This window comes from Schistocerca serialis, chromosome 7 (assembly GCF_023864345.2).
Source record: "Schistocerca serialis cubense isolate TAMUIC-IGC-003099 chromosome 7, iqSchSeri2.2, whole genome shotgun sequence".
Lineage (NCBI taxonomy): Eukaryota > Metazoa > Arthropoda > Insecta > Orthoptera > Acrididae > Schistocerca > Schistocerca serialis.
The window spans coordinates 279,450,779-279,463,886 of NC_064644.1; positions in this window are offsets into that span (position 1 = coordinate 279,450,779).

A 13,108-nucleotide genomic window follows, 5' to 3' on the forward strand; every position below is an offset into this window, starting at 1 on the left:
AAGTAGAAGCCACAGGTTATGAACTAGCAGTATGGCAAAAATTACAGGATACTGACAACGATTTTAGATTGTATCGGACACAGCCACAATTTAATATGTATGACGGTCTTCTGTCGGGAAACGAAATTAGGGCCAAGGTTATTAGTGCCAGCGAAGTTGAAGGATGAGGTTTTAAAGGAAGTACATTATCACGTCTTATCCGGTAATGGAGGGTGTAGAGCGACGAATATGAGAGTGGCGGAGAGGTATTGCTGGAGAGGTAGGAAAGGAGATGTGGATCAGTTCGTCAAGAATTGTATACAATGTGCGCAGAGAGCAGACTTCAGTCGGAAACAGATACAGCTACAACGATTACCGGAACCAAAATGTCCATTCTCTTTCCTGAGGACTAATGTCTTAGGACCTTTTAGGCGAACACCATCGGGGAACAGATTCGTTATCACATTAATAGACCATTTTTCAAAGTACGTGGAGATGGTGGCTATGCCAAATCAACAGACAGCAATGGTCCCGCCAGCGTTAGAAAATAACTGGGTTTTGAAGTTTGGTGTACCGGAGACAATAGTTACTGGCCAAGGGATCAACTTCATGTCGGATTTAGTGAAGGAACTATGTAAATTGTTGAACGTAAAGAAGTTGAGGACGAGTGCGTTGCATCCACAGGCCAATGGAAGGACAGAAAGGGTACACAGAACAATCTGGAAGATTCTAAGATTTTGTGTGGATTCTCATCACCATCAGTGGGACAAGTATTTGAAGCATATTGCATGCGCATACAATGCAAAAGTCCATGCAAATACCGGTTTGTCTCCATATGAGGTAGTGTACGGGCGAAAAATGCCGTCACCGTTTGATTTAGTGAAGCTACAGAAAAGAAGGACCGCTGAATCTGTACATAAATTCGAGAGAACAATTCGGGATGTTTGGAAACCTGTACAAAAGGCGAATACAAAGTCATGGAATGGCAGGAAGACGCAGTAAAGCGGAAAGGATGTTTACCGCAGTATGAAGTGGGGCTATGAGTAATGCTGTCCAGCCCCTATACGCCCAAAAGGGAAAAAGGAAGAAGTTCCTCACGAGGTATCAAGGGCCAATCCAAGTTGTTGAAACCACATCTCCCGATAATGTTAAGCTCCAGCTGCCAATTAGAACGACGATAGTACACATTGGGTGGTTACGGCCGTTTAAGGGTTGCCACGAAGGAAAGAGGAAGAAAGAGAGAGTGAAGAGAGGTGCTAAGCACAGAGAAAACCGGGAAGATAGAGTACAGCATGAAGTACCGTATGCTTTGGGATCTAGAAAGTAGTAGAGTATTTGTATTTGTTTTTTTTTGTTTTTTTGTTTTCGTGTGATGTATCATTGGGTTGGCGTGCAGTATTTAGGCATTGTATGTGTTTCCGAGTATTGTGAGCCTGATAGGGGCAGCAGTCTTTTTGAAAAAGGGAGGAAGAGTGATGGTGATCCCTGTTCTCAGGATACTGAAAAGGAAAGTGTAGCGTCTGACATATGTGAAGTGTTGTTCGAGGAGAAATCGAATGCAGTTCTGGAGAAATAAATGCATCGGAGTAGATTTTGGGGCAAAGCCGTAATAAATATGTGTTGGAACGCGTGCATTGTGCAGTTATTTTTAGCCAGGGGAAAAGAATAGACTGTCCAATGGAAACCGTGAAGCCAAAATTGAGCTTGCGTTGGACCTTCTCCACCTGCGAGAATTTGGTAGTAGTAGCAGGTTGTTTTGAGCAAGGTGTGTTTGTGGAAGCGAAACGTGCAGAGCTCGAAGGAAGCGGAATTTTAATCAGTGGAACTAAGTGTAACGTAATAGGACCAACCTTCCATCTACCAGCGTCAATTTCAGAAGTCACAAAATTGAATGTTATACAGCCACAGCTATACTGGCCAGAAACCACTTTAGAGTTTTTTACAAGGCACAATCTGACCTTGTTAAGTCGAACTCTGGAGCCAGGTCTGTTGAGATCCGTAGACCAGTTAATTTTAGAGCAAGAGGGGCGCTTATCAGCCGAACAGCTTGTTCAACATGTAGCATAGTATACAGAAAGGCAAATAACGGTCATTTTGAGCACCTCTGTACCAAGTGTCATCGCAGCCATAACTTTGTTATGTGTTGTTTTCTTGCTGATCAGGCAGAGAACCAATGCCCAGAGGATCCGAGAGTAGTCCAAGTCCCAGTAGATTGTATTCCGAGGGAGTAAGTAAGGGGTTGAACTAGCGTTCAGCGCAGTCGTCACCCATTAAGGATTTTTTTAATGTTTTTCCCCTCATGTCATGTGCTTAGGAGCACTGGACCATATCTAAGTTTTCTAGTAGTAAGTATGTCATAGGTGCCGACCCTAACAAGATAAGAGCTAGTTAAGGGTCAATTTGGGGAACGGGTCATTCTGAAGAGGGGTGTAATGTAGCGGCACCACCGTTTAGGATAGGGAAAGTTAGTTTTGTACTATATTCGGAGCACAACTTACACCCAGTTTCAGGCTCTATTGCTGTAAGTTACACATACCAGCAGTTGCGAAGACAAATACAGGCCACAGGAGCGTAGAACTGCCAGAGAGGGCGGACACAGCAATTTTAATGGCGCAAATCACAGGCAGAAGGGCGCCACTGACCAACGTAAGTGTTACAAGTACGAGACATGAACATGCTTGGCTAAACACAGGTGCGCAGCCAAATATAAATAGGTGCTGTTTTCTAACGAGTGCCAGTCAAGTGTGGCAGCTGTCCTGGGTGGCGGCGTGTGTCACACCACTGGGCTACATGCAGCAACAGATAGGGCACCAGCATCCCTGTTCATGACGAGTCATCGGTTCGACCCTCTGAGGCGGACGCGGGGTCCATAGCCAGCCAGTGGCATGACACGCTTCAGCTCACTACCGCAGGCAGTCGTCTTGGATTGCAACACGTGCTGGAGACTTCGGAGGCGAGGGCCGCAAATACGGACGCCAGATAACAGGCTCTTGTTGGTGACCACGATCTCAGCCACGCCGGCGAGAAGAAGGATGCAGCTGGCCCCCTGCAGCTCACACCAAGCGGCGCTGAGTCGGCAGGGACGCAAACCACCGAGTCACCCATGGCACCCTGTCAACACTGCACTCCGCTGGCACACAAGGCCGACACGACATAGTGTTGAATTGCACAGGCCGCTGGGGTGCTTCCTCAGCATTGTGGCGCCCGTGACACAGACCGAGATGAACGGAGCACTGTAGCGCAAACAAATAAATCATTTGGAAAGTTCTCCCCGAGCTCTAATACGGCATCTCCTGGCACCCATCCACTATATCTGGTGTCAATATGCCACATTTGGCGTCTGATACCACAACATTTGGTGTCAGAATAGCGGATGTCATCCGTCCAATATGACATTCGAGCCCACTGCCCGCAGTACAGTCACAAGATGTGGTGAGTACTGATAAAACTGTTATTTTTGTTTTTTCGACAATGTCTCCTGGCTTGCCAAATTCTTACATATTTTGCTTGGGCATACTATCTATGCTTGGGCGTGGACCTCCAGCCCGGCAATATATCACCATGTATGATGTCAATGTATTAAACATATAATTCGTATCCTGCGCCATACTAAATCGCCCCTTTTGCATCATGCATATAGCCATCGACTGCCGGACACTCGTACATATACTGCAAAGACAGACAGTATAAGCACATGCACCGTAGGTATATTCCTCACTGTACTAGATATTTCCTGCGATTCTGGGTGGTTATCTACTCCTGACATGTGACTACATCGCCCCCAGTGGACCGAAGTCAAGCTCAGAATTGTTGTACAAGGACTGAGTCAGTTCTCCTTGGCACCAAGGTGCTACTATTTCTGGCCCCCGACCTGATTACTTGCTGCTGTGCTTTCTATGGCCATCTCCAGGCTCACAAGAATATTGTGAACCAAACACTTATTTATCAGTGTAACTATAATTAATTATTATGGTTGCTGCCATAGTCTGACACCGAGCAATATAGTGAAAATGTCTCCTCTTGGCGGATATGGTTCTGGAATGAGTCTCAATATCTACAGTATACGTAATTTTCCCCATAAAAGAATCTTTCAACCTCCTTACAGCTATCGATGAGCTGAATCTATAAGTCCCTCACTATAGGACACACAGTAGCTACCACCAGACATTCATACATATACCATGAAGACTTTCGTACAAAGACGGGCTTGTTTTGCCCTTCGCATTACCGTTTCTGTCCCCGACCATCTTGCATGCTAGCTTGCTTTCTACAGCCATCTCCAGACCCTGGGATTGCAAGAACATATGTAATTTCACATGGTTTGCCACAATATCATACCATTTACGCGATACTTCTCGATATCAAACACACTGAAATGTCGCTTGCAGGGCAGTAGTACCGGTCACACAGTATAATTCCGAAGATATAGACTGGAAATTATTTCTTTAGAAACACGAAACTTTAGCGAGGTGTAGCGTGCTGTATACCACTTAGTAATTAGAAACTTATCCCGTCTACGAAGACCTTTACGTGAGAACTCGAAAAAAAATTGAGGAAATTGATAATTCCACTCGCAAAAACCGATGTCGGTGATGTAGCAGGTTTGAAATCATCCGTTTAAATTAAAAAAGTCAACTAAGGTGTTTCTCATGTCTATAGAACCTGCAATCGTGTATTCCGCGTGTCTCTCTCCTGATAGATGTACACACCACAATCGATGTTCTATCAACTAAATAAAGGAGCGAAATGTGTAGAAGCAGCCAGCCGGACAATTTACATGGGAGGGAATAATGGTCCAGCGCAAACACACGTCCATATCGAATCTCCTCAAATTTCCACGCGATCACAAAAGCTATCCATCACATACTAAGTGTTAGTTCGCTATTCGTCCGTCTAGAGGTCGATACAGTTAAGTCAACTACATTCCTCCACTCCAACAGGCTTCTTCATCTCAGAGGTTTGCCGACATATCAACTGAGTTAAAGGCGATCGTTGATTGAGAAGGATCAGAAACAGTAGTAGAAGGTGTGCCCATTGAGGTCGTAAGAAATGTACACAGGCTTTTTAGATCTCCAGTGCTACGCTTTCGGTAGAAATGATGTCTGTGATTTGGAATCAAGTCCTTCCATTCAACCACATACCTGCGATGGATCCTATGGAGAAGTCCTTTAATGATTACAACCACTAGAGAATTATATTTCTGGCACTGTCGTATCTCGAAACGAGTCACCTCTTTCGAACCTATCTGCTGGAGTAAAATTTTAGATAGTCCCTATGCCTCTTGCAGCCGCTGCCATTTCTACAGCTTTGTGAATGTGATCGTTCCAATTTAAGTCGGAACTGAGTAGAAGTGGGAGAAAGCTATATCTACCACCTTCTGCGACCCATGTAGAAACAGGCTAAGCTGAGTTAATGCTACAGGATTGCGTTTTGACCATTTAATGGAAATGGGAGGAGAAAGCTATATCTACCACCTTCTGCGACCCATGTAGAAACAGGCTAAGCTGAGTTAATGCTACAGGATTGCGTTTTGACCATTTAATGGAAATGGGAAGATGTTGTCGTAGCTCTTCCAGATATGCAGCGGCAAACGTAGTCCATTCCTGCAACACTAAGTAGTATAAAAGATAGTATGGGAACTGGAAGAAAGACTAAGATTTTGCTACTGCTTTGTGTTGCTTCTCCAAACTACCTACAGATACTGCAGTCTGAAGCAGATTCACGTCCCTAAGGGTCCATTCACGTGTATCAGCCCAAAATTCTATCATCGTTATTCTATACCATCCAACAGATAAAATTACGAACTATGAAAGCTCCACTAACTTCCTCCGATGTAGAATTCGATAAGGCTTTTACTGCATCTTTCTCCTCCCATACATCGAATACAAATACCGTATGTGTGCCAGTACTGAGAACATGTGGCGATCATTTTAAATATACAGGTGTTGATCCACTGCACAGACCAGTTTAAAGTTTCATACCCTGTACTGTAGGAGGAGGACCGTATCCCACAGAGTATATTGTAAGTTGCAAGCTTCTAGACTGACACTAACATGCTATGATCCATTGCCTCTAGCAGAATACTAGACGTCACATGGTGTGAGTCATGTTGTACTGCTACTAACGTAATGCACCACACAAACTGGATAATTTTAAATAAGACAGCTACAACATAAGTAACTGGAAGAGTTTGGCGGCGTTGTGGAGCATTTCCCAACAGCAGTCGAAACGTGATTGACGACCTCTACATTTAAACTCATCTGTCACAGTGACGGAGTAGATGATGGCTCTGTTCCATTTTGACTGATTCGTCGCATTGCAGTCATGTACGCAATCACTGTTTCGGTGCTAGCCACCCCCAGAAGGTGTAGCCCTTCCACCAAAACTCTTTCTCCATCTCAAACAAACTATGTTAGTCAATCATTATGTGGTAACCAATAGCATACCAGTGAACAGATGGAATGGAAAAGATATCGTAGGTGTAATGTAATAATAAGCATCACAGTTGATAGTCTGAAAAATTTTAGCAATCTTATAGTAATTCAACACTGACCAATGATGCGAGAGCATGTTTCCCAATTTCAGTTCATCGCTATATCGACAATTCTCTTCTTTGCGAGTATCATTGCGAATGTAGATGACTGTGTAGTACGTCTATTTATCATCAAAGTATACCAGACAGTGCTCTATGTATTTCTAGAACTTCTAGCATATATATATATATATATTCTATCGCTCATGTATTTTCCACATAATTTCATAATAATAGCGAAAATTATAGGAACAAAATGCAACTAAATAAACAACAACTTAAGTTTACTTATATGGATGTCTCATTCAACAATGTTACTAACTATACATGAGTGTAACACCACAAACTTAAAAATATTATCTTTGTTCCTCTTCATACACATTTTTCATATTCTCACATCTCATTTCAATCTAAATCACTAGTCCATTCTTTCTCCTCTGTTTCACAATATTGAGACACAATCAGTATACTTCAACACTGATTCACTTAACATTATGTCTATGTTGCCATGAATTCCCTGCTCAGTGTCTGTCTCACTACCCTCTAACGATAAATTTCCAGCCCTCATTGCTGCCAAGCAGTGATGACAAAAATGAACACATATTCCAGTCAATAATAAGCGATTTAAAATTGTCACTTAGCGTTTCAGACATTCATAGTACATACAAACTCCAGAAATGCAAGTAACAAACTTCCAATAGACCTGTTATAATTGCTCTATCTCGAGTGAATGTTCTGGTTGATAGCTAACATGGATTTCCATTGATTCCACAACAGATTTTCCTTCCTTACGAAGAGTGGTCGCATATACAATACAGAATTGGTTATAGTAAGCCCATCGAAGAAGGGGATCGTTTCCACTAGAAGTCCAAGTAAAAATTACAGTTAAATCTCCTTCCCACATCAGTTCTTTATAAGCTCGAGGGAACACACCAAGCAAGTTTAGTGTAATAAGTACTGTACTTAATTATTCTCACTGTTTACCTTCCCAATTGACATATGAGGAAATAAATTGATGTTCCAGTCTAGATGAAATATTATTTCCTTTCTTCATGGTAATAACATTGAACAATTATGTCACATAGTTATCAGTTAACTTTTCTATTAGATTTTCCATCATATGTAATCAGCACCATCTGCTCCCTTATTACTGAAGCTAATGGGCAGTTGAATATTATTAGGACGAAACCAACCATCTCTAATATTTACATTAATCTCTGTGTTCTTGTTGGGATGATTTAGAATCCTTTTGGTCTTCTCATTCATTGACAATGAGTAAAACTGATAGCCCTCGAATTTGTTCATTTAATGTGGATCGAATTTAATTAAGTGATTTCCAAAACGAGTGTTGGAGTCAATGAAATTATCATTTTCGTCAGGTCTAGTTATTTCTAAATCCTAATTTGAGTATAGAAAGGATGATCTGTCTCATGAATTAGTGGTCCACCAAACCGAGCAATAAACTTGAATGATGCAATGATATTAGTTTCTTGATGAATGTGATCAGTATACATCATTAACATTCCATCAACTACATTAAAATGTGTAATTACTAATTAAAATGTAATAACAACAGTCTTTTTATTGGTCAGGGTAGTTTGACCACTGAATCCAAGCACACTTTCAATACTATCATTTCTGTATGTGTACAATTTAACATCACTTTCAATAGTAACTCTATTTAAACTTTTGTCTGCATTAATGTGAATATTTACCATTTTCAAATAAATACATTTTTCTAAGCTTTCCAAACTATGTTGACCAACATCCATCAGAATATGGTTTATTGCTTTTCGATGTAAGATTGCAACAGTGGCATAACTGTCTCATACAGGTAAAGTCAATATTTCTTTGAGAACAGATGACTGACCACTCAGTAGGCATAGACAATACATTTATTACTGATTAAAATGTTATTATTGAAATGAGAATGGACTGGGAACCAATAATAAGAATTCCAGAGAATTCTATTTGATGTGCAATAACAGGGGCCAACCAGATGTGAAAAAACAACTTTAATGTTGACAATTATATTATAGCTCCAGGTGTTTGAAATGGGATAAAAACAATCATCTGTATGTTTACTCTAAAAGTTCAGATCACCAAAAATACCAAGAATTAATAAAACTATGCAATACAATGGGAGATAAAAATAATGAGAAAATTGTGATAATTATTGACAAAAATAAATAAATAATACTATTATATGCATGTCAAGATAATTCGCTTGTTGTACTCCATGATTTCAGCCTTGAACATCAGGATGTAGCTACAGAATATTTTAATAGAGGCAGACATAAGGGAATATATTGTTTTTATGTAGCTCAGATTGATTCAAAAATACCTAAACAATTATAAGAGATGATCTAAATTTTTAAAATATTTTTAGACAGTATTAGACAAATTTAAATCATATTTACGATGAGTTTTTTCTTGGAGATTTAAGTTTTCATAATATTAAGGAATATAGTAATAAATGCTGGAACTGGGATCAGTCTGATTCTTTTTTAAGACAGACAACTATAAAACCTTGTGAAGAACAGTACAGAGACAAAATTAAAAATTTTATATCATAAACAAAAGATAATTGTTAATATTTTGATCCTTATTAAATGTTTGCAAAATATGACCAAGAAGTTGTTAAAAGAGCTAAACCAAAAAGGAAGAAATGGAGGAATTGAAAAATGGAAAAACAGCTGAGACAGAACATAAAAATATAAAAAAGATCAGTCTGTTATTGAAACTACTGAACAAGCAAATAAGAAATTGAAGGTTTTGGTGATATTGTAGTGAAGGCAAATAGAGAAAATAGAGAGGATGAGATGGTTCCTTATAATGATTATCTTGAAGAATTTAATGAGATACCAACAATTAAGCACTTTATAGTGATAAAAAAGTTCATACACTAGGTGAATCAGAAATACATGTTGTACAAAAGAAATATGAAGGATATGTTAAAACATATAAAAGGTAAAAGATGAAGATCTCAATGTTAAAGAAATAATCATAGGTGAAAGAGTGCTAAAATATGTTAGCTAAAGTGCTGTTTAAATTTTGGGTTTAAGACCTGTTGGCACATTTTAGTTTACAGGTATATTGCCAGTAAAATTTTATGGAGATAAATTAATTATTGGTGAGTCAGGTTTGAAGGAATCGATGGACTGATAAATCCTTTAACTAAAAGTCACTTCAGTATGGATCACATGGACAAAAAGTTTTTGTTTGAATCAAACAAATTATAAAAGTATTTTCTTCCATTTGAGAGCTATGTACTTTGAAAAAAAGTCGTAACAAAATTGTGTCATTTACCTGAAACTGGCAGTTGAAAGTGAAGTTTTTCTCTTACCTAAGAGAAAAACTTCAATTTGAACTGCCAGTTTCAGCTACATTTTCAAGAAAACTACAACGTATTGATTTTTATGTCCCCTAATAATAATTTTGCATCTGTAATTCTAACTACTCCTTCACAAATGTAATAAAAATTTTCTCTATAAATGGTAGCTGTAATAAGTGCACTTCAAGCAAAATATGTAATCCTCATAAAAAATATGCTATGACAGAACTTCTTGGAAATAAAGTAAAGACATCAAATGAAAGATTCAGGTTATGATTACTTACAGAACATTTAAATAATGCCATTACAAATACTGATGATATTATCTGCACAAATGAGAAAAAAGATTAGAAGAAATTCAACTGAACAATGAGCCATTTTACACCACATAAAGGTCTTTAAAATACCTGATTTTATGTATTCAGAAGCAGAAGTGAAAAACTTCTTGTAAAAAAAAGGCTTGTCGAAATTTTGACTTTCTTACAATCTATATTATTTAAATTTAATTTAGAAAGACATGGAGATAAAGCATATATCTGATATTTATTAGATTCCAGTACACAAACAATTAAGGTGTAAAACAAATTATGACTATTTTTTGCTATTCCCAGTTAATTACAATTTTTCGATGTTAAATTAGTTACATGTAGAAGAGAATTACCACTGATTTTAGAAGAACCTAAAAGTAAGACTGTTATTGAATTTTGGCATAACACAAGATTTTGCATGTATTTTTAACAAGAAGAAAAGTGTGAGTACTTAACATAACATTTTAATTTTCCAATGCAAGGAGAATATAAAAAATTTTAATGTAATAGTAAGCAACATAAACAAGGGTAATTCTGTAGGAATAGAGTGTTTAACATCGATAAATTACAATTATAGAATTAAAATTTACAACAAATTTATTTGCCAAACAACAAGTCCTGTAGTTGACAGACAACTTGGCAACTGTATATCAGATTTTTTTAATTGTCCAGACAAAAGATTAAGGAAAATATTTTCTTCTAATCAGTATAAAGAGAGTGTAGTTAGTAGCAACAATCCAGTATTATATTAATGCAGATTCCTGAGAAAGAACAGAAATTTGGTCCATTAACTGATTGTTTAGAATTAAAAATAAAAGCCAATAAACATTTAGAGAAAGCATTTTATACTGTTCCACGAGCTAAAATGTGGCAAAACATGAAAGATCCATTACAAAATAGTTGTTGCCTTATCTTTCAGTATGTCTCTTGGGAGAACCAAAACACCAAACAGGAATACAAATAAAAATTGGAACAGGTGATAAAAAAAAGGAGAAAAATTTATTGAATTCGTTGTATCTACATTTACCTTTAACAATTTGACTATTAATTATTCAGAGATTTTGAAGAGATAAAGTATATGATTTCTATAAAACAAATGTGTTATTTAATACCTAGAGAAAGTAATTTTTTACATTAAGCCATTTGTTTTCCACAATATTATTTGGAGTACTCTGTAGTGGCAGCTCTACAGAGGATGGTGCATGTGTGATGATGTAGGCATTGAGGAACCAGTGGAAGCACTGTGGACTATTTAACAATATAACTATATATATCTTCAATTTTACATGAAACATGCACACCTCTTCTTGTAAGCTATGGCTGATGCAGCTGCCATTGGCTGCCAAGTTGGCGCCACACGATGCTATATCAGGACACCACCAGCTGCAGTTCCCAGTGAAGCAACATTCCAGGTGTGTGCTGGTCCCAACCAACACCCCTTCGACGGGAGACACATAGCAGCTAGCATTGTGACACTGAGTCCCTTCCTGGGCCACAGTGTCAGTGGCAGCAGTCACAGACAAGGGCAAGCAGGACTGTTTCACCTAGTCCTGAGGTGGACCCACTGTGGTGGCAGATACAGCCTGGTATTGAACTGGAGGATATTGCTGGCATTGCTCAGTCGTTTTCTCAGTCTGCTGGTGTTATCGTGTCATGGTGCAGCTACTCAGTGGTAACCAAGTTCCCCAAATCAAATTATGCCTTTCCTCAAATTCAACCTCATTTATATTCCATCAGTGGCCACTTGTTTGTCTAAAACCTGGTTTCTAGTATATTCGCTGGAGTGTGGTAGCAATGACCCACTTACTGCATTGTTCTTTGCAGCGTTGAGTAGTTAACCACTGCACTCAGGTATCTTTACTTCACAGTTTCCTTGTTACATGTCAACACAGCGTGGCTGACAGCCAGCAGTGTTAATGCTCCATGTTACTTTGAGTCATTTATGCTAAACATTTAATACTTTTGCTTAAAGTACAGGGCAGTGACACTACAGTACAAGAGATATAATTATCGATGAATTAGTATTAATAAATACAGTTAGATCCATTATTGCATAGAAAAAGAACAACCCCTAATACGAAAAAACTCTTTCTATTTTCAGTTAAACAAATTAAACCAATTAACATAGCGTATTCACAAGTGACTTACAAACAGGAGTAAGAAAAACTCGAACATACATTAAGAAAAGAGAATATTAGGATAATAAACAATCTTTAAAGGAAGATCACAACAATATTTTGGAGAATGAACAGAAAATAAGAGAAAAGGAAGAAACAATAAAACATTATTTTACACGACAACAGTTACATTTTGGCACTTGTGGAATTAATAAAATTACGCTATTATGGTAAGCAATAAAAAAAATTTTGAGATATGTGGGCATTTTGGGATAAAATAGTAAAGAGTCTGAATATACTGTTAAAGGGGAAAGAAAATAAATTTATACAAACTAAGAAAACAAAAAATTTGTAAAAATGTAGGATTTATTTGGATTCCACATAACTGTCTACAACAGGATTTAAAAATTATTTACTATCCTAATATAGCAACGTTTTTAGAAATAAAAATGAATGATTTTCCTACTTTTAATAGAAGTTCCACCACCTCTGCATAATAAATGTTATAATTATTATAGCCTAAATAACTAAATAATAAGAGAAACCATTCTTGTTTATAGCCTACTTGGTTATAAAAAACACACATAGTTTTCTATTGCAATGTCTTTGGCAAAAATTAATTTTACAGTTATTTTAATTAAAGTTATTTATCTGTATTGAAAATTGCACCTATAAATTGCTGACGAATTTAAAATCAAGATTGTAGATCTATTTTACAAGATTAATATGTATTACCAAGATATGAGAGATAAATGCCAAGAAGAGCACTTACATATAATTCTATTTAAAATGGTTGCATAAAAATTACTGTTTAAGATAAAGAAAAAGATGTATTTGT